Below are 21,796 nucleotides of genomic sequence, written 5' to 3'. Positions count from 1 at the left end.
AAATTATGTTGGGTTTGGTTCTATTATTACATAACACATACATATATATATTGCATTAATTACAGTTCAATTATATTTGTGCCCAGTTATAAAAAGCTTTGATCATCCATATGTGAACATAGATTATGAACTACAGGCTATCATAATAAGAAAAATCAACCTGTTGTATATTTCCAAGGAAGTAAAAGAATATGTGTTATAGAAAGAAATTAAATGAAGAGGTTTCCATAACCAAGAAAAGTAAAATGTTTTTACTTAACCAAAAATGGCAACAACCATAACTGTGAAAAAACATGAAACATTCTCTTAAAAGCTTTTGCCTAAATTGATTTTTATGGGTTTCTTTCTTGTATTACATTATGTATTTCAAGATAAAATGAACCATATCACTCACAGTGAAATTCAACTAAAATTAATGAGACTTTCCTTTTTTAAGGCCTAAAGTATTTATCCCTAGATTCAGTTACATACAATATTTGCATTGTTATTCTTCACTGTATTGAAATTTTACAGTTTTATATTTAGCTCTTCACAGTTATTATGGTTCATTGTGAAACTTTATCTTATTTAACTTCTGTAGTCTAACAAAAAAAATCCATCATAGATATTATTCAGTTGAATTCCTTGATTTTAGAAATTAAGAAAAAGTGTAGTATATAAATAATATTATTTGTTCTCAGAGTCATCATAAAAATACCTAATTTTCACTCTGTATGCAATAGCCAAAAGAATTTGAGATTAAAAATTTTGTTTCAAATGTAAACTATATAATTTTCACCAGTTAAAATATTTTCTATAAGCTCACTACTCTAATGCATATATTTTATGTTCTTAATTATATATGTCTATTAAGTACATCTTAAATAAAATTATTTAAGAAAAATTGTTTGGAAAATTGATCATTAGTTAGCCCTATTATTTACAAATATAATGCTAACTAGATATGTGATTTAAATTTTCTTGTAGCTATATCAGAAATTAGACATATGTCTAAAATATTATTGTAATGGTCAGAGTTCTCCAACACTGGGAGAACCAACAAGGGAGAAGGAATCTATTATAGGAATTTTCTCACATGATCCCAGACCAAGAAGCACCACTATAGGAAGCTGTCTACAAACTGGAGAAACAACAGAAAGACTCAATCAGCGAAGGTTGTGCAGTTCCAGTTCAAGGCCTGAAGGAGTTACTTGGGAAAAGCAGGCCCAAGGCCTTTCAGGAGGCAACTGGTATGCATCCAGAGTGGAAAGGTTAAAGAACGTGGAGTGTCTGGCTGGAGGAGTGCATGGCCCAGGAGCTGGCAGGAAACACAGCTAAGGGCCAAGTGGAGAAGCATGAGGGAAGCAGGCAATGTATAGACATATAATACACAGTAGCTCTGGAAGGAAGAGAGGTGAAAGGGAGAGAGAGGGGTAGCAAAAAACCAAGCCCCACTTCCTCTGTTTGTCCCTCACACACTCTCAACCAACTGGGTGTACATTCATGGTGAATCTCCCTCTCCTCAGCCCCTGATTTCCATGCCAATCTTGTCTGGCAACACTCTCATGGACACACTAAGAAATGGTTTCACCTACCTTCCGGGCATCCTTTAATCCAGTGAAGTTGATGTCCTAAATTAGCCATCAAAATAATCTTTAAACAATTAACAATATAACATTATTAGTGTAATATTATCTATTATTTTTAGTAATGCCTTTTTATGTGTTTTACTCTTATATCTCAATTCAGACTGTCCATTTTTAATTTTTTTTTGGGGGGTGGCTTATAAGGCACATACATTTACCAAAAAGAGACAGAGAGGGAAAGTGAGAATAGCTAGGGTGGATGTCTATCCTGCAACCCCTCCTCTACATTCTCCTCTTAGGATTTTGGGCATGCACGCACATGCAACTGGTATGATTTTCAAGCTTTCAGGTGTGGGACTCGATCCAATCCACAAAGTCAACCATGTGGGATCCAGCCACCTTATCTGCCATGCCACCTGGCCAATCCTGCCCACATTTTAAGAATTCACTTGCTACATGTGGCCAGTAGTTACTCTACTATAGAGAATAACCATAGATTGTGAGGTAAAATTGAGTGAAATCTGGTATTATTCTATTATCTGAAGAATGCCTTATGCTTCCATCACATTCTGATCTGGTTGGAATACACAAAGAGAAATACTTAATGCAATCATGGATATTTGAATATCTTAAACTCCCTTTTGCTACAAATATTTCTCCAAAATTGATTTTTTGGTTTAAATTCTCTACCAGTCTCACCTTAAATCTACAGTTTCATGTCTCTGCCTTTTATTCAGATTAAATGATAGAGTAAATAATTCCTATTTGATGTGACCTTTCTAATATTCTTAATTTGACCTGTGGGTGATATGAGCAGATAAAATACTGAGATTAAGGATTCCTTAATATTTTTATTTATTTATTTATTTTTGAGAGTGTTTTGTTATAGGGCACGTGCACTCACCAGAAAGATAGAGAGAGAGACAGATGAAAGAAAGCAAGAAATCATCCCCCAGGGGGGATGGCCACATCCCAATCCCTTCTCCTCCATTCTCCTCTTGCGATCTTGGGCACTCACGCACCTGCGCCTGGCATGAGTTTAAGCCACCGGGTTCAGGACTTGAATCGTGGTAGACTACATGAGAGTCCAGTGACATAGCCATTACACCAACTGCTGGTTGCCCTTATTAGTTTTAAAAGCAACTTTCAGTTATTTTGAAAGGCAAGTTTTAGGTTGATTTTTAGGCATCTCTTTATCTTCTCATATTAAACATTATAATGAAGTAATAAGTCATAGAATTATAGAAATATTTTTTTAAAATTCAATATTTAAATAATGATGACTTCATATTTTTGATTTATGAAATAGCAAATATTTCAATGAAGGCTAAACTATCAATTTTAGGAGCCATCAGATGGTTTAGGCACTGAATTCCCACATAGTCAACCATAGTTCAAGTCTCAAATCTGGAGGTTTTCCCACCCTTTCTCTCTATCACTCTCTGGTGAGCTCACATGCACTATAGCAAATTAAAAATAATAATAGCAACAAATAAAACGAAATAAATAATTCTTCAAAAATATACTATAGGTCAAAACGTATACACACACACACACACACACACACACACACACACACACAGGTATATTTATTTTTAAAATGTATTAGTTAGGCCAGCTCATGGCCTGGTAATTAAGGTGGTAGCTTGAAAAACTTCCAGAAATGTGTTTGTGAGCCCAAAATCCAAAAGGGAGATATGGAGGAGAAGGGGTTGCACATGACCATGCCCCATGAGAGGGGTGCTTTCTTGGTTTCTCTCTTTTTTGTGAACACACAGGCTCTTTAGCAAGATTTTTAAAACTATATTACCATTTGTAGGGCATAATGGCTAGATTTAGAAATATGTGGTGTTTGAAAAAGTGTGGCACATATACTCTATGGAATACTACTCAGCCATAAGAAAACAACAAGACCCTGGACTTCGATAGAAAGTGGGCAAATATGGAAGATTTATTGCAGAGTGAAGCTAGGCAGACTATGAAGGAGAGACATTTTATGTCCCCACTTAATATATACTGACCGTCCACACTCTATGGAGGAAACTGAAAGATAAGAGGGTATAGAACGATGGAAAATGGTTATGGATACTAGATACAGAATGGGAAGAGGAAGGAAGAAGGAGGAGAGTCTGAGGAAAGACATTAAGGAGAAAAACAGAAGGGCAAGACATTTATGGGACACAGAAATGGACTATTATCTGTTGATAATAACATGTATAACATCCCCAACTGGACTGGTGTGAAGTGTATTCTTGTTGGAAAATTCACTTTACAAGCTAAGTCATGTATAGTGATTGAATGTATAGAAGAAATCAAAATAAAATATATTTTTAAAAAAGAAATATGTGGCGCTTATGTACAGATTAATGATTGCTTACTACATTTAAGTTGACCCTTTAGCACGTTGATAAAGAAGGTATTACGTACAGACGATGCTTTATGGCTTAATTTAAGAGAACTTGAAACTTGAAAAATACTAACAAGAAGTCATAATTTAAGACTTACTAATCATGGCACATTATAACTGGAGTTAATGAATATACTTATATACTTACAATTGCAAGTTTTTTGCTATAGGGCACATGCACTCACCAAAAAGAGAGAGACAGAGAGATAGAAAGTGAGAAATCACCCCCCCCCCCGGGGGATGGCCACATTGCAATCCCTTCTCCTCCCTTCTCCTCTTGGGATCTTGGGCACGAATGCACACGCACCCGGCGTGAATTTAAGCCATTGAGTCCAGGTCTTGAACCATGGTCGACTACATGAGACTCCAGTGACATAGGCATTACACCAACTGCTGGTCTCAGGCTAATTCTTTTATTTATTCATCACTTGTTATTTTTTTCTCATGCATTATTATATATCAAAAATAAATGCTCTGGGAAAACTAGAGTATGAATTTACTACATTTCACTTTACAAATACTTTGAAGAAAGTTTGAAGAAAGTTTGATTCTTGGTCATGTTTGTTATAGAGGGAAAGTTAGTTGTAATTTGTTAGTTTTAGATGAAGGTGTAAGATTTACAAATTTAAGTAAGCAATTCTATATCATAACATGGCTAATTTTAATAACAGTATAATTCCTCACTTCTTATGCTCCTTTTGCTTTTGCCTTTGTATCAACATCTGTTGCCATGTGGCCTCACAATTTCTTTCACTAAAGAGGAAATGTATATATTCCTATCCTTTGATTATGAAACTTGCATTGGCCACCATAATGTTAGTGGGTGTGATTTGACCAAATGTTTGAAAATCATTGTATATTTGGGATTCTTGCCTTGGGTTACGGCCCTCTGTGGAATATGAATTCAATAAGGCTAACTTGCTTGTTGTTTGAGAAGCATGAACAATATGTGGAGCAGATATAAGGCCAGGTGAGATGTGTCTAGTTTTAATCAGGTGACTCGTGAGCTAAGTCAATGCCTACTTATGTTACTAAATGCTTACTACTAGTAATAAGTGCTAGCTAATCTTATTATGTGCAAAGAAAGTTTAGTGATAGAAGATAAATTAGTGATTAGAGGATGGAAATGGGTTGAAGAATCACAGAGAAGAGCAGGGGAGAGGAATGCAAAGGGACACGAGGAAACAGGGGTGGGTGACGGATATGGTCATTATTTTCATTTTAGTGACAGTTTCACAGGTATGATGATAAATCTGAACTTGTCAAATTGTACTCTAAAACCGTGGAGTTGTACATTGATTATAGCTTGATAAAACTATTAAAATGCTTATTTTTGTGTGGGTAGAGCTTAGGGTTGTTATTCAGTTATCTTGTGGCTGCAGTTGTCATAATTACTTATAAGTAAAAACTATATTATTTTATCTTTTTGTTACACCATGGTGGTTTTACTGCTAAAGGAACATGCTATTGCTAGCATAATCTTGAATAATTGTGTATTTATATGTATACACACAATACTAGATTCCACTTCTGCTTTAACAAATGCTTGTTACTTATTGGCTTTGTTCTAGGCTCTATTCTAGGCTCCAAGGGAATTAAGTGAATGAAGCAATCAAGACGCTCTGGCGACATAGAACTTAAATTCTCATGGGTGAAAGAAAAACAGATATGGAATAAATATAAAATATCAAATGCATTAAGTTTTGATCATTCCTAAAGGAAAAAAAATATTTGAAAAGCAAAAGATAATGGAGTGCTTAGAAATGGAGTGCTGTAGGGATTTTCAGTTCCCATGCAACATGATTATATCCTCTAAATGATCAAGAGGTGCCCTACTTCAGCAAAGTTTACATGAAATTCTAAATCGACTCATAATTTGATGAATATTGTTAAGTACCTCTTTATGCTAAGCAATATCAAACTGGAAATTATTTAGGGATATTCACATTAGAAACAGTTAATATGTGTGCATAAAACAGAGATAAAATAATCCCAAACATTACAAAAGGAGCAGTCTCAGAAGTCTTCAGGAATTACAGACATATCTAAAACTTGGGAAAATATACAAATTTAAGACTGAGGTTGGCTGGGATAATGTTGACCGTGATCTTGACAAAGCATGCCCCTCTCACAGGTATTCTTATTCACTTTGTTTAAAATTTACACAGTATCTTCTAAATACCTTTCGTTTCCATGCTAAGTACAGCCCTTGGATTTTCAGACTTTAACTTGTGACAGTCTATGTTTAAATGGTAGTATCTCTTTAAATAAGTTGAGAAAATTTCAAGTAAATGGTAACAATCTCAACGATGTAAAACTCAAAATTTTATTTGTTCTTCATGCAAAATCGATGGCCATGTTCTTAGTTAGGTAGTTTTGTATTTACTATCTTCCCAGTAAGCCTCAGGGATGTTTCTCCAAGATGATCAAAATCCATTTCTAAGCAAATTATTCTTGTTCTAGTTGGTGCCAATTAGCCAGAGCCTGCTGTTTTGGTGAATAATCTCTTTCTTTCCATAGACAGGACAGTGCTTCTTTAATCAGGCTCTGCCTTACCTATCAAGTAATGAGGGGAGATAGGGCCACTTCTTCAGGAGGGATAAGCATGATTTTCTGAGATTTTCACCTTAAATAAGGCTTTTGTGCAGTTTTCAGGTCAGAAGAATTAACTCTCTTTTAGCAAAAGAAGGTAGTACCTTCTTTACCTTAGAATATACAGATAGACTTGAGAGTTTGCAGTTTTCAAACACATTTAGCCAAATGCCCATCCTTTTCATAGATCTTAAAGACCTGCTTTTCCTCTGTGATTACCCTGATTTTTGCGAAAGAGGCCTGCAAGTGTTAATTAAGTCTCCGTTCTAATTTTGTACAGTTACTGTGAAATTTCTGGACTAACTTTAAGCACAGCTTGCTCTCCAGCCATGGGGTGGAGGGTCTCTTTAAATACCGCCATATCTGTCTTATGGTTTTCTCATATCATGTCCTTAATTGATAACTGGCTTACCTGGGAACCTTGTTTTTCCTTCAGAGTTTTGCAATATTTTCCACAGGAAGATAGTTTATAATCCTTCTAATTATTATTTTGAGAGATATTGTGTACACTGCTGAATCCCTTGAATCCATATTCCATCCTGTGTCACCCTAGGTGAGAGTTTTGGTTAGTTGTGATACTGTAACATGCCAGCATTTTTCATCCCCACCACTGGATACATCAGGTCCTTGTTACTATCTTCCCAAACAGCAATCCTAGTCTCTAAATCCATGCAGGGGTTCTACTTCATGCAGGAATGTTTCTGCTGTCAGCTGTGTTAAGATAGATTTCCAGGTACAAGACTCTGAAACAAGTCTGTGTGCTCTAGTCTAGCATTTGGAGGTAGGTTTGTTACTATCTTCCCAAACAGCAATCCTAGTCTCTAAATCCATGCAGAGGTTCTACTTCATGCAGGAATGTTTCTGCTGTCAGCTGTGTTAAGATAGATTTCCAGGTACTTTTGTGCTCTAGTCTAGTATTGAGAGGTAGGTAGGAGAGTGGAAATGCTATAAAATACTAGGTTGTTGGAAAAGTAGTGATGTATTTTTGCATAGAAAAACAGAAAGATATGTCATGACTCTTCCAACAACCTAATAAGTGATACAAGTTAGTGTGGTATCCTTTATTTAGCAGGTTACAACTCTAAGCAACAGAGATTTTGGGAATTGGGTTGTGTTGTCATTTGCAGTCACATTTAATCCTAATAGAAATGAAATACTGTTCTGGTATTTACTGTCAAGAGCTCTAGCTAGTGAGGAACATTTGTTGGATTGTATCAACTATAATATATTGAGTGTTCTCTTCAAAACAGACACTGTGCAACATGCTTTACACACACTGTTGTTCCACCTTTCAATGGTTAAGGCACTGTTATCCCTTTACAAAGGATGAACTTAAAATTCACCAGGATTGTCTCAGTTTCCTAAGGCCACACATTTCTGAAGTGTGGCATTTACACTTGTCTCATTAAAAAGTGTGCACATTTGATACTATAATATATAATTCTATGAAACTGTATTGTGTGCTATAGTGATGTACAGTAATTAAATGTGAATAAAAGTATAAAAGATCACCCTTTTTGAGATAAAATCTTTCTCACTATAGACTAGATGCTTTGTGTGTAGCCAATGCCATTACTATGGTACCTCCCTTTTATCTGAAAGCTTATCAAGTACTTGACTGTACAGTTATATCCCCTGGCTTATCACTATTCCAATGGCAAGCAATTTCAATACCTTAATTTCTCTTTTTATTGTTGTTAGATTAGTATAAATATGTTCTAGATTGTGTCTTCTAGTTACTATCCAGAATGAATATAAATTTTTCTGAAAGACCTTTCTGTATGGTATATATTAATAATAAGATAGTCACCTTTCTTGTGGAGTATATATGAAGGCAACCATGGTTTGAAGAGTTATCGTATTTTGAGTTGTACTAAATAAACTGACATTTAACTTCTTTCATATTAAGTACCATTTAGTTTGCTTTCTCCATTCTGAGGGTATCATGTTTTAGATTGAAGTGTAGAACCTTATAATTATTACTATTTTATTGACATTGTAAATATTAGTCTGCAGTTTTTGATCTGCCAATATCTCTCTCAATCTTTAATATATTATTAAACATGTTCAACAAACCTTCCAGCTTTGTTTCTTCTTCAAATAGAATAGGCTTTTATAGATTCACAGAGTAATAGTAAGTAGAAGCAGCACAGTGGTTAAAATACTCATGCTGAAATTGCTTCTACATTATCCTTGAGTGTTATACTTGAAACGGTGACTACAATTCTGTTAGACAGTCACATGACCCAGATCTCTCTCACATTAGAATCTTAGACCACCTATTAAATTGTGTTCAAATTTAACTTCGTGCCATTTCTGCATTTCCAGAATCTCTAAGCATGGCAAATAGTAGGAAGAAGGGAGATAGAGAAATGACTTAGTAATTACTTTTTAGAAACCACACACTCCTATAGATAAGACCGATTGGATTATCTGAGTTGCATATGCTAAAATAGTATCTGTGAATTATTTTCGCTTTACTGATAAATATTTTGCAGTACCCACTTTTATCCTTCTAGGAAATTGGTCATTTGCCATCCTTAGCTTTCTGATTCCTTTCCTGTGCTTTCCCTCAGTAATAATCTTTTCTCCATGACTTAATTCCTGATCGTTCTCATGATAAGGCAAAGAGGCTTGCACTCATTTATAACAATTGAAATCTCCTAACAATTCTAAGATTATTTAAGAATTTAAATTCCTCTTAAAAATAGTTATCCTCTCCATTCCAGGCAGAAAATAATGTTCCTAAACAAAGAAGATAAAAAGCAAAATAGAAATGAAAGTCTGAATCTGTCTTTGGTGTCAATTAATTCTGAGAACCATACCAATCTCTTCTGGTAATTTCCAGAAATATAAAAAGTTTTCAGTTTTGCTTATGGAAGCAATATATTGTCAACATAGAAAAATTTGAAAATAAAGACATGAAATTAAGACATTTCCAGATATGTATGCATGTAGGTATGTATGAACACTGTTATATAAGGCTACTTTATGCATATTGGGCGTATATATAAATAATATAGTCTTTGCATGTCATGATATCTATGTAGCTTTCTCATGACCACATTTTATCCCATAATTCGCATGTATTGTGATACAATCAACTTTGCTAAACACTTAAATTATTTCCAAAAAGGCACATTTATAAATAATGCTTATTTAAATACTGACATTAATGTCATATTTAATTCAGAAAATTAATTTACTATCTAGTACCCAGAGGTTAAACATTCAGAATAATAGCTATCAAATTATATGTCAATAGTTTATTTGAAACTGTTATCCCATTGACAATGATTTTTACTTTGAATTATAATACTTTGGGTGATAGTTGAATTTCAAGATGTTCTGTGCAATTAGTGAACAACATTGTAATGAATAAGGCAGTCAAAACCAATAAGCATGGGTATTCAGTAGAATTACAGAAAATTAAATTATAGTCTATTTTTTCTATTATATAATTAAGTAATTTTTCCTGTAGTTTGGAAAACTGTGCTGCAATAAACAATATTTAATCATAATAACTGGTAACCCAAATAAGTAAGTTGAAATGATATTTTTGCATGTGTTAAACTAATACTAGGTATTTGCTCCTTTAAGATAAAAGTGTCTTTTTGTAGCATCTCTGACACATGACTTTGCCCCGATAAGTGACTAATTTTTCATATTCAATGGGAGAGGATCTTGTATCCTTTCAGTAAATGGTTCTAATTTAGAGAAAGTAGAATGGTATCTACTGGGTTAAAATGGCAGCTCCAGGATCATCTGCTCTGCACAGTTAGTGAATATTATTTGGGATAGCAATTCTCCATATCACCCATCTGTTTACATTTCATGGTAGCTGACCTGAGTCTGATCACTGTAATGTGAGTATAAAAAACAGCATCAGGAAGTAGAATTATTTTGAACAAGAAGATTTGATAAAATGTGTAATTTGTTAGGAGTGCATGCCATTTTGTTTAGTAAACACAAATAAAAGAAATGTGCTAGAATGTTGGATAATGAAAGAAATTCAAGAGTGGCCATATGCTTCTTTATTCTTGGCAGTCTATCTTACCTAAATGTTATCATTGATAGTATTTATTTCACATGGAGCTGAAATGTCTATTTAAATATACACCAGTAATTAACTGAAAGAATTATGAAGTTATATAAAGTTGAAAATCTTAAAAAAAAAAAAAGAAAGAAAAAACAAAAACACAATGAGCCCAGACATAGTAGCATACTTGGTGCTGCTGCTCGGCAGGCTGAGGCCACATAAGAGGTCTGGGTTTGTTTCTCAGCTCACTCTAAAAGTGGGTGTGTGGGACCAGTAGGTTGCATAATGGTTATGTTGCTTGATTCCCATGCAGTCAACCGTGGTTCAAGTCCTGGACCCAGTGGCTTTAAACTCAGGCATGTGCGTGTATGTGCCCAAGAGCCTGAGAGGACAATAGGGGAGAAGACTTTGCAGCATGGTTCTCCTCCTGGGGGGGAGGGGGATCTCTCACTTTTTATCTCTCAGTCTTTCACTGTCTCTCTGGTGAGTGTACATACCTATGACAAAAATCTCTCTCTCTCAAAAAATAAATTAATTAATTAATTAAATAAAATAAGATAAATTTTTAAAAGTTGGGTCTGGTTGGTTTTCCTGGAGTACCAGCCTCTTGGAAAGTGGAGGCAAGAAGACAGTGATACAGTGAGAACCTATCTAAAAACAAACAAACAAAATCCAACGAAGTACAGACTAGGCAGGCAGTTAGGCAATAGAGGAGCCATAATGGAATGCTGACAAAATGGGGGGTGACCTGAAGCCAGCCAAATGAGTTCCTATCTTTGAAAACTTATACCCTCCTCTTACGTAACCCTTGGCCTTCTAGGTCAAACCATTACATATCTCCCCACAAAACACATAAAAGAACAATTAGAGTCAAAATTCAGGGCCTATTATTTTCATAACTCCAGAATCTATCTAAGTCTGATGGAAAACCCACCTGAGACCAATGAACACTATGAGACAAGCCCCAAATACAAAGAGAATGGTACCAGAGAAAATTACTGGTGCAAGGAGACCAAAAATGGCCCATACCACAAACCTAAATAACAAAATCCTTGTGACTATTAACCAATACTTCCTTGTGAAAATGCTCTTTTGAAGCTTTAGATTCCTGCCATGTGTGGGCTACTCATTTGAGAGCTCCCCCTTAAGCTTTTTTTTTGGAGAGGGTTTTACTATAGGGCATGTGCACTCGCCAGAAAGACAGAGACAGAGAGACAGAAAGCGAGAAATCACCCCCTGGGGGGATTGCCATGCCACAATCCCTTCTCCATTCTCCTCTTGGGATCTTGAGCACGCACACACATGCACCCAGCGTGAGTTTAAGCTACTGGGTCCAGGACTCGAACCATGGTCGGCTACATGGGAGTTCAGCCACAATAGCCATTATGCTAACTGCTGGTCCCTCCCTTAAGCTTTAAGATAAAAACAGGACAGCTCAGCAGCAGCTCTGCTCTCACAGAGCTACCTGCTCTAAGAAAACGGCTTAACAGCATGAAGTCAGTGATTAGACTAGGCAGCACGACCTGAAACAAAGGTTTTTTTCCTAGTCTCACCATATTCCAAGAAGTCAGTCTTTTATGGCCTTTTAGTTAAGAAAAATTTTAGACAAAGATAGTCTCCTGACTTTCATGCCCATTCCAAAATCAGAGAAATAACTGAACCCATCTAGCATGTGAATCCCCCACCATGAGGGGAATGCATGAGCAAACCCCTCCTGAGAACAAGCCCACACAAAGCCTCTCTGACCCCCATAAAAACCCCTCACCTAAGTTCCTCTTCAACAACCCATTCAGAACCCTCTCTCTGCTTGGGGACTCTTGAGAGCGTCCTTCTCTCAATAAACTTGCTTGCCACCACTTCTCTGTGTCTGCATTTCTAATTCTTCATGAGCATGAGACAAAGAATCAGGGTCTCTGCTGTTTCCTGCCTTAGGTACTAGGCCTATGCACCCCAACCTCTCACATTTACCAACACACACACACACACACACACACACACACACACACATGCACACACACATCCTCTTTGAAAAAATAAAAAACAAAACAAAACAAAACAAGAACCAACACCAAGATCACATGAGTGATACAGTGTTCTCACAGTGAGGATCAAATTAATTAATATAAAGAAGATTCCTTCAGCAAGAACGCTATGAAACTCATTCCTAACTTCTTTAACATATAGAAAAATTAAATATCGATTGTTTACCCTCAATATGTAGGTATTGTTACAACTACTGAAGATACAAATGTGTAAAGTGAAAGTGATTATTTCAGAGTCAGAGTCCCTAACATCAAGAAGGTCATCATTCCCAGAAGATGATAAAATCTTTACATAGCGGAACTCCCACAAAGTCAATTATGGTTTGAATCCTAGACCCAGTGGCTTGAAACTCACATTGCGCATGTGCGTGTACATGCCCCAAGTCCCTAGAGGATAATGGAGGAGAAGGGATTGAGATGTGGCCATCCCCTGGGAAGTTAATTTCTAGCTTTCTGTTTTTGTCTCTCTGGCGAGCATGTGCTCCCTACAGCAAAAATCTGTCTTAAAAACAAAACAAAACAAAACAAAACAAAAAAACTCATCATTTAGGAAAAGAAATGCTATGGACACAAATACAATCAGGTATTATACAAGCTCCTACCATTCTAAACAGATACCAAGAGACATACAGGTAGAACATCAAACAACTATTTGGGAGTCAAAGAAGACTTTGATAAACAATTGGTCTTAAACAGCTTTCTGAGACTATTTAAGACAAGTTATTTAATATTTATTTGGTTTGAAGAGACAAATAGTAGTAGATACTGGAGAATAAACACATGAATAATTTAAAATCCAGATGAAATCAGTACCTCTACAACTTCTTTCAGTGTGTTGGAAGAGACATATTCCATATAACTTAGGATCACTAATGATTGAATCAGATCTTTTTTCTGACCCCAGCAGTTCCCTCGGCTTTTGTTGGGGTGGTTCTGTTCTGAAACTAAAACTCAACAACCTCTCGAAACCAGAAAATCTGTGCTCACATTAATGAGGTTTAATCACCCATGCGTAGTCCATCTTTTTACTTATTCCTCACTGTACTGGCATTTTTTATATCACATGAGTCCTAGGAAATCTACAAAGAGTGGTTTTGAGAGGAACTAAGACTGTAATACAAAGAGCAGTGTGAAAGAATGCAATTTGTGTGAGCACTTTGAGAGTTAAGGAATTTCATTTTAATAAATTAGAATTTATACCAAACATGGATTGAAAAGAAATTTAAATGGCTTTAATTTATTCAGACATTTTGAAATGGGATATGGATATGCAGCATTAAATGAATGTGTTCTCAAAGGTTATTTATTATTAACTTTCATACTGACTTTTACTCTATATAAGCACAGAAAAGCAGAAAGGTTCTCTATGACTAAGTTCTGAAAATAAACAGAATAATAAGTTAAAAATAAGATCTATTTTTTTTAGAGAGATTTTTGCTGTAGAGTGTGTGAGCTTGCAAGAGAGACAGAAAGAGACAGACAGACAAAGCGAGAAATCACCCACAGCGGGGAGGTCCACACCTGCAATCCCTTCTCCTCCATTCTCCTCTCAGGATTTTGGGAATGCATGCACATGTACCAGGAGTGAATTCAAAGCCACCAGGTCTGGGACTCAAACCATTATGGCATCTGTTGGTCCCGAAAATAAATCTATTTTAAAAGCTCTGAAAACACATGACACCCTGTAGGACTCTGCACATTAGTCTTTATTGCTTGTATGTGTCTTTGCTTGATGTTAAACAAAGATAATGCTTCATATGAAACAAAGAGGTGAGTGACAGAAGTTCATTATTGTCACAAACAGAAATATATGGTAAGAGTTAATAATAAAGGGGTCTCAGATATGTATTAATATGTTCTTTTATTCTACTAATATTTACCTTATAATTATTTTCAGGAAGAAAAATGATCTGTAAAGAGAGTTTAAAGAAAAGAAAGAGAAAGTATCACGAAGATTTGCTTTTTTTTTAAGTTAAAAATAAATTACTATAGGCTGTGTACATTCGCTGGGTAGTGGAGGAGAAAGTTATAAAGCATCTCCCACTGGGAATGGATAAATGGATACACAACAATCTCTTCTCCATTCTCTCAAGATTTTGGCCACACACATGTGTCTGGGGTTTCTCAAGCCACTGGCTCCAGGACTCGAACCCCACAGTCCACCAAGTAGGATCTAGCTGCTTTAACCATCACATTACTAGCTGGCTTTTTAATTGCAATTTTAATTTACAAATAATAGTTGCATGTATTTGGAGGAGGGTAATTGTGATTTTAATTTGCATAAAATAGTCTTATACATTTGGAGGAAGGTACAATGTGTTTTTTTCAAAACTTATATAAAATGTATGAGAACAGTTTTAAAAAATCATGTTGTATGTCTAAGTGTAGATAAATGTCTAAATGTAGATAAACTGTATTTGTCAATTATGCTGAAAGAGAAGAGGAAGAGGCTTGATGTTGAAAATGCCTATCTGATAAGGGTGTGAAGATAGCTGTGCACCTAAGCCAGTTACATGGTTTAACCACTGCGGCTAGAATCCCTCCCTAGTTATCCATTTTCACAGCTGAGACCCTGGCCTAGAACTGCCGCCTTAATGACCTCTCCCTCCTACTGAGAGATTTGAGCAAATCTTCCTAATCATGACTTTGGATTGAAAAGTAAGAATACTTTATTATAGCTAATCTCTTAATAATATACTATTGAATCAGAAGAGAAAAAAATATCCAAAGATACCTATTTCTGGATATTAGAATCATACTGTTAATTAACTCAAAAATACAAGAGCATGTCATCACTATAATGGATGAATCATCTTTCAGCCAGTCAAATCACCTCACGATTAGTGAAATAGCAACTATAGTAATTTCCAATCTTCTAAAATGAACTTCCTAATAATTAAGTACTTTTAGAAACACCCCATGTAATATACATTTCCTACTGATTCATAATACACGTTACTATAGAAAAAAGAGTCAGTGAATGCTTGTATTAAATAATTGACAGAACTGCTTTAAGTATGTATTGTAAAGCTGTTTTCTGTATTTAGTGCCGGCTAACTAAATCTTTGCACGTTCACATTTAACTGAGAAACTGGATGATGCTACTGGTACATTTATAAAATATTTACAATATTATCAGGTTTTTACAATGAGTTTATATTAATTTTACCTTCAGACTGCAATAAAGTTAACTTTTGGAGCAAGGCTTTCAATGTGTAATTTTAACAAGAATGCTTTGAAACATGAGTATTTTGAAAGGACTTTATTAGATATCTAAAACAGCTTGATCTTGGCATAGAAATACATTGTTTTTATTTTTAGGTACTTATAGCAAGGTAATTGATTACATCTCATGATTCTCTGGGCTGAGACCTGGTGGTGGGGGAAGGTGGGTGGCTCCTCAATTGAACAAGGTAACTTCTGGGAACATGTACACTGGCTTCATGTAACCGGAGGGCTGGGCTTGAACTTCAGGGAAGCTTCAGTCACATATCTGACTTCTCAGGGCTCCTCTGTAGCCTTTGCCTTCCTGTGCTGGTTTTCATTACAGAGCATCTAGCCAAAGCTTCTGTTCAGCATGGCAGCTGTTTTGGCAGTTTGACTCTTTAATAATAATAATATTTTACATGACTAACAATATACCATTCATCTTATAAATGACGAGATATTACTAAATAGGTCGTAAGCAAAGAGATTTTTAAAAAATATTTATTTTAAAGATTTTTGCCATAAAGTATTTGTGCTTTCCGGAGAGAGACAGACAGACACTCAGGCACACACACACACACACATACAGATGGAAAATGAGAAATTGCCCATTGTGAGGATAACCATGCCACAATTCATTCTTCTCTTGGGATTGTGAGCATGCACATACATGGGCCCAGTGTGAATTTCAAGCCACCAGGTTCAGGAATCAGATTGTACTTTAACCACTATGCCATCTGTTAGCCCAGAGTTTAATAATTTTTAAAAGTCTTGAAGTAGGATTCAGATGTAATTCAGTTCTTCTTTTGTCCAAGTGGGATTCATAGCCTTCAGTTTCTCAGATGACTGAGTTTTTCCTCTGAACAGATATATTTCACTTGCATATAACTTTCTGTCTGATCAAGTTTTGTTGAAGAGTTTGGAGAATAGAATTTGAAACAAATTACTAACATAAAATTCTATCTAAGGCTTGAAACTGAGGTTTTCAGATCTTTGTAAAATTTATATATTAAAAAACAGTGCCACCTCTGAATGACACTAGGGTCAACTTACGACATGATCTGGTGTGCCCAACTGTTAGGTCATCATATTGTTTTATTTAAAAGATTTCCACATCTCAGGATTTACATGATAATATTATGTTCCAATAATTATTTGTGTTTTACAGAAGTTTGATGAGGTAAGATTAAATATAAACCATGGTAAAAACTGAGATAATATACTTAAGAAAATATGAAAAAAATATAATTAGAAAAAAAGCTATACCATTGTGTTTGTGCATTTTTACTGTGATTTATAGTGAAGAGTAAATATTAAGTAGAATTAAGCTTTTTAAAAAACGTTTCCCAGTTAATTTGGTCTTTAGTTTTGAAAATCATTCTCTCCATTGATTAATCTTAACTGTTCTTAGAATAAATAAACAAAAATAACTTTTTAAAAAATTTCATAAGTCAAAAAATAACAAAATGCTCTCAAGAAGAGGTAGTCAAATCTGTTTAATAAATTAAATTTATAATTCAAAGCCTTCCAGCAAAGAAAATTTCAGTCCCTTAACTGAAGCAGAGTTTAGAAAAATATTCTCCCATTCTAAGTGTTGTCGATTCATATTAATTACTGTGTCATTTGCTGTGCAGAAACTTCTTAATCTGATGTAATCTTACTTGTCTATTTCTGGGATTACTGCCTGTGCTTTGCGGGGGGGCTTTTTTTTATTTTTGGAGAGGTTTTTGCTATAGAGCGCGTGTGCTCGACAGAGAGACAGAGAGACACAGAGACAGAAAGCAAGAAATTGCCCCCCAGAGGGGATGGCCATGTTGCAATCCCTTCTCCTCCATTCTCCTCTTGGGATCTTGGGCATGCATGCACACGCGCCCTGTATGAGTTTAAGCCACTGGGTCCAGGATTTGAACCATGGTAGACTACTACATGGGAGTTTGGCGATATAGCCATTACGCTAACTGCTGGTCCCCTTTGGGAGGGGGTCTTATTTCAGAAGTCTTTGCTTACCTCAATGTCTCCCAGACTTTCCCCAGTGTTTTCCACCAGCAGTGTTATAGTTTGATGTATTAGGTTTAAATCTTTGATCCATTTTGAGTTGAAACTGAAAGATTAGAGGATACAGAAACATGGAAAGTGGTTATAGATATCAAATACCATGTGAGAAGAGGGTGGGAGAAGGAGGAGAGTGAAAGGAAAGACATAAAGGTGAAAAATAAAGAAATAAGACATTTATGGGACACAGAAATGGATTATTATTTGTTGATGATAACGTGTATTGGATCCTCAACTGGACTGGTGTGAAATGCATTTTTGTTGGAAAATTCACTTTATGAGCTAAGTGATGTATAGTGATAGAGTGTATATATATAAAGAAAACTTCAGATTTTATTCCAGTGACAACTATCCATCAAACATTTAAAGCAGCGTTCATTCTCCACAATCTCTTTCAGAGATAATAATAAGAAGAAACATGTCTAATTTGTTTCATGAGATCAGCCTTTTTCTAATGCATTTCAAGGCATTGCAAGAAAAGAAGAGTGCACCTCAAAATCCGTCATAAGTATAGATACGAAAATACTTATTAAAATTTAAAAATTAAATCCATGAGTATATATATAGAGAGAGAGAAAAGGTGAGGTTATATAAGGAAGAATAATTTATTCAATATTGGAAAATCCATCAGTATCACTCACCATGTTAGCAAACAGAAGAGTAAAAAAGATATGATCATCTTAGTAAAAAATGTATTTGATAAAATTTATCCTCAATTCAAGATAACAACTGAACAAACCAGAAATTTAAGGCAAATGCCTTAACCTGGTAGGAGATTTTTAAAAAAAAGAAAGAAAGAAAGAAAAAAAAAAAAACATACACACACACACTTAGAGATGAAACACTCAATAGTGAAGTAAGAATTTCCATATCTTATCTCAGCATGACAATGACGTCCTTCCTTACTGCTCCTGTCATGCAGAAAGTCCTAGTCAACATAATAAGACTAGAAAAAGAAATGGAAGACATGCAGTCTAGAAATGAAAAAACAAAACTGTCTATTACCATATCTATTACTGTGACTGTCTATATAGAAACTACTAAAAATATAGAAAAAATGATAAATTATATTTTTATATGACTGACCACAGATTTGGAGCCCAGGATCATATTGAGAACACACCAGGCATGAGTGCAGGCATGCAGGAGCCTGTGGAGTTGAAGGGCTGAGGAAGGGGGGTCATGGAGTGATGCGATCATGTTGAGGTTACTTGCTTCACTCTTTTTGTCTCAAACACACACATGCCTGCACATGTGTGCATGGATGTCCTTTCTCTCATAGAAAAAAGAAAAGAGACCCTATTGAGGGTGCCATATCTCTGTCTCTCTGTCTCTCTCCATTACTCTGTCTCTATCACTGTTGTAGAATAACTTAATAAACTTTTTAAAAGTTCTCAGAAAATGGAACTAAAGTATGAGCTTATTCTGGTGCAAAATTTCTTAAAATCCATGCATAAATTTTCATAGCATGCATTTTCTGCAAATTTTTGAAGGCTTCTCTCTCTCTCTCCACACACACACACACACACACACACACACACACACACACACACAAGAAATATGAGCAATGAGGAAAACCAGTTGAAAAGATACTTTCAAAAAATAAATCAGATGTTTATTGAGAATTGGTTGATTCCAAATTCCAGCGCTGGGCAGAGACACTACTAGGTGATCTTGAAGCATATTATGGTTACTAAAAATAAGAAAGTCATCATAATTAACTAAATAAAAATATGTTATCATATTAAAGTACATAAGTCACTCTTAAAGAGCTCCTACTAGCTGGCCCAGCCACAGTGGGCAGGTACTAGGATGCCTCAGGCACTACTGGAACCACATGGGAGACCTGGGTTTGGATCCAGTACCTATCTGAACATATCAGGCATGCCCATGTACACTTGTGATTCTGGCTGACTGGGAGGATCAGGGGGAGGAGTGTAGCATGGTAAGACCTTGTCAAAGTTACTGCACTCTTCCTTTCTCACATGCAGCAAAGAAATAAACTTAAAAAAAAAAATGAGCTCCTTGTGCCAAAGTAGCAGCAATATTACTATCATTGATTATATTTCTTTCCAGCTCTGATCTCTACATGCAGAAACAAGTCTATGATGAAGGCTTTTATTCAGTCTAACCATAAAAATACTTAATAACCTCTTTATAGAGATGATACTTAGAAGAATTATAGAGATTTTCCAAAATGCCAGGTCCCTGATAAGTATGTAAAATATGTTGTCTGACTTAACCTTTAGCAATTTCATTTAGTGTCTCATAATTACATAGAAGGAAACTGAAAATAGACAGATTAGAAATTCCATTCTTAGGTATTACCCAAAAGATAGAAAAATCCTCAGTCAGAAAATTACTTGCACATCCAAAAATATTATTGCAGCATTATTTACAATTACTAGGACATGGAATGTACCCAAATGTCCAAAAATAGATGACTGGATAGAAAAAATGCAGCATATGTACTCTATAGAATACTACTCAGTCATAAAAAGCAATGAGACCCTGACATTTGATATAAAGTGGATGAATATGGAAGACTTAATACTAAGTGAAGCAAGCCAGACTATGAAACGTAGACTTTGTTATGTCCCCACTCAATATATACTGATTGTCTGCACTCTGTAGCAGAAACTGAAAGTTTGGAAGGTATAGAAGGAGGGAGGGCAACGGTAGATACTAGAGAAAGTAAGGATGGGGTAAATGGGGGTGGGTAATAGAGGGAGAGAGGGGAGCAGGGGGAGAAAAAATACATTTAATTGACAAAAAAGTGAAAAGCTATTTAATGACAATAATGTACATAGTAATAATGTCTTTTGCCTAAGTTTTTCATAAAACACATTTTTGACAAACTGTTGGAGACCCTCTGATAAACAGTCCCCTCTTTTTAGCCATAGGGGTATACTCCAACACCCAAAGTGGCTGCCTGAAAAGAGGGTTAGTATCAAAATAATTTAAAAATAGTAATCACAGCATTGTAGACCAAATATACTCAGATAGTCCCTGACTTATGATTGACTTGTAGTTGTTTTTTTTTTTTTTACTTTAAATGGTGTAAAAGTGCCACATACTCAGTAGAAATTGTACTTTGAGTACCTACACAACTATTCTGTTTTCATTTTCAGGACAATATTCAACAAATTAAATGAAATATTCAACCTTTTATCATAAAGTAGACTTGGAATTAGGTGAGTTCATTCAACCATAGGCTAAGATAAATTGGGTTAAGCTGTGATGTTGGTGAATTAGGAAGATTTAATGCATTTATTTATTTTTTTAACATATTTTCCACTTATAATGTGTTTATGAGGCTGTAACTCATTGTAAGTTCAGGAACATCTGTGCTATGTGTTTTTCTATATATAAATACAGTGAAGTTTACTTTATAAATTAGTCATAGGTAGAGACTAAGAAAAATAACTAATAATAAAACTGAAGAATTATAACAATATACTGTAAAAAAAATCATGTGACCGTGGTTTCTCTCTCAAAATATCTTATCATACTATATTCATCTGTTTTCAATTGAGTGACCAGAGCTGACTCCATAAGTGTGGACAAAGAATAACTACTTAGAGTACATGCTCTTTCCAGGTAGGAAGTTAAATATATATGTGGCATTTCTAGTTACACGACAGTTTTCTGACAATTTTAGTTGATAATGACACCGAGGACAAGATATTTTCTAAGGAAATAAAAATATAAAGTGAAGGGGTCGGCAGGCGGCATGGTGTTTAAGGTGCTGGACTCCCACATGGCCAACCGGGGTTTGAGTCCCAAGACCTGGTCGCTTGCTTTCTCACTTTCCCCTTCTCTCACTCTCTCTCTCTCTGTCTCTTTATATATATATATATATATATATATATATATATATATACATATATAC

General features: G+C 35.3%; 1 pseudogene; it reads right to left on the bottom strand.

Moving 5' to 3' along the window:
* Positions 1 to 1,145: 1,145 nt before the first annotated feature.
* Positions 1,146 to 21,796, bottom strand: part of LOC106734456 (single-stranded DNA-binding protein, mitochondrial-like) — a 70,504-nt pseudogene continuing 49,853 nt past the window's right edge.

The sequence above is a fragment of the Tupaia chinensis genome, unplaced genomic scaffold (assembly GCF_000334495.1).
Source record: "Tupaia chinensis unplaced genomic scaffold, TupChi_1.0 Scaffold000118_1, whole genome shotgun sequence".
NCBI classification, from domain to species: Eukaryota; Metazoa; Chordata; class Mammalia; order Scandentia; family Tupaiidae; genus Tupaia; species Tupaia belangeri.
This window is presented reverse-complemented; position numbering and strand designations above follow the sequence as displayed.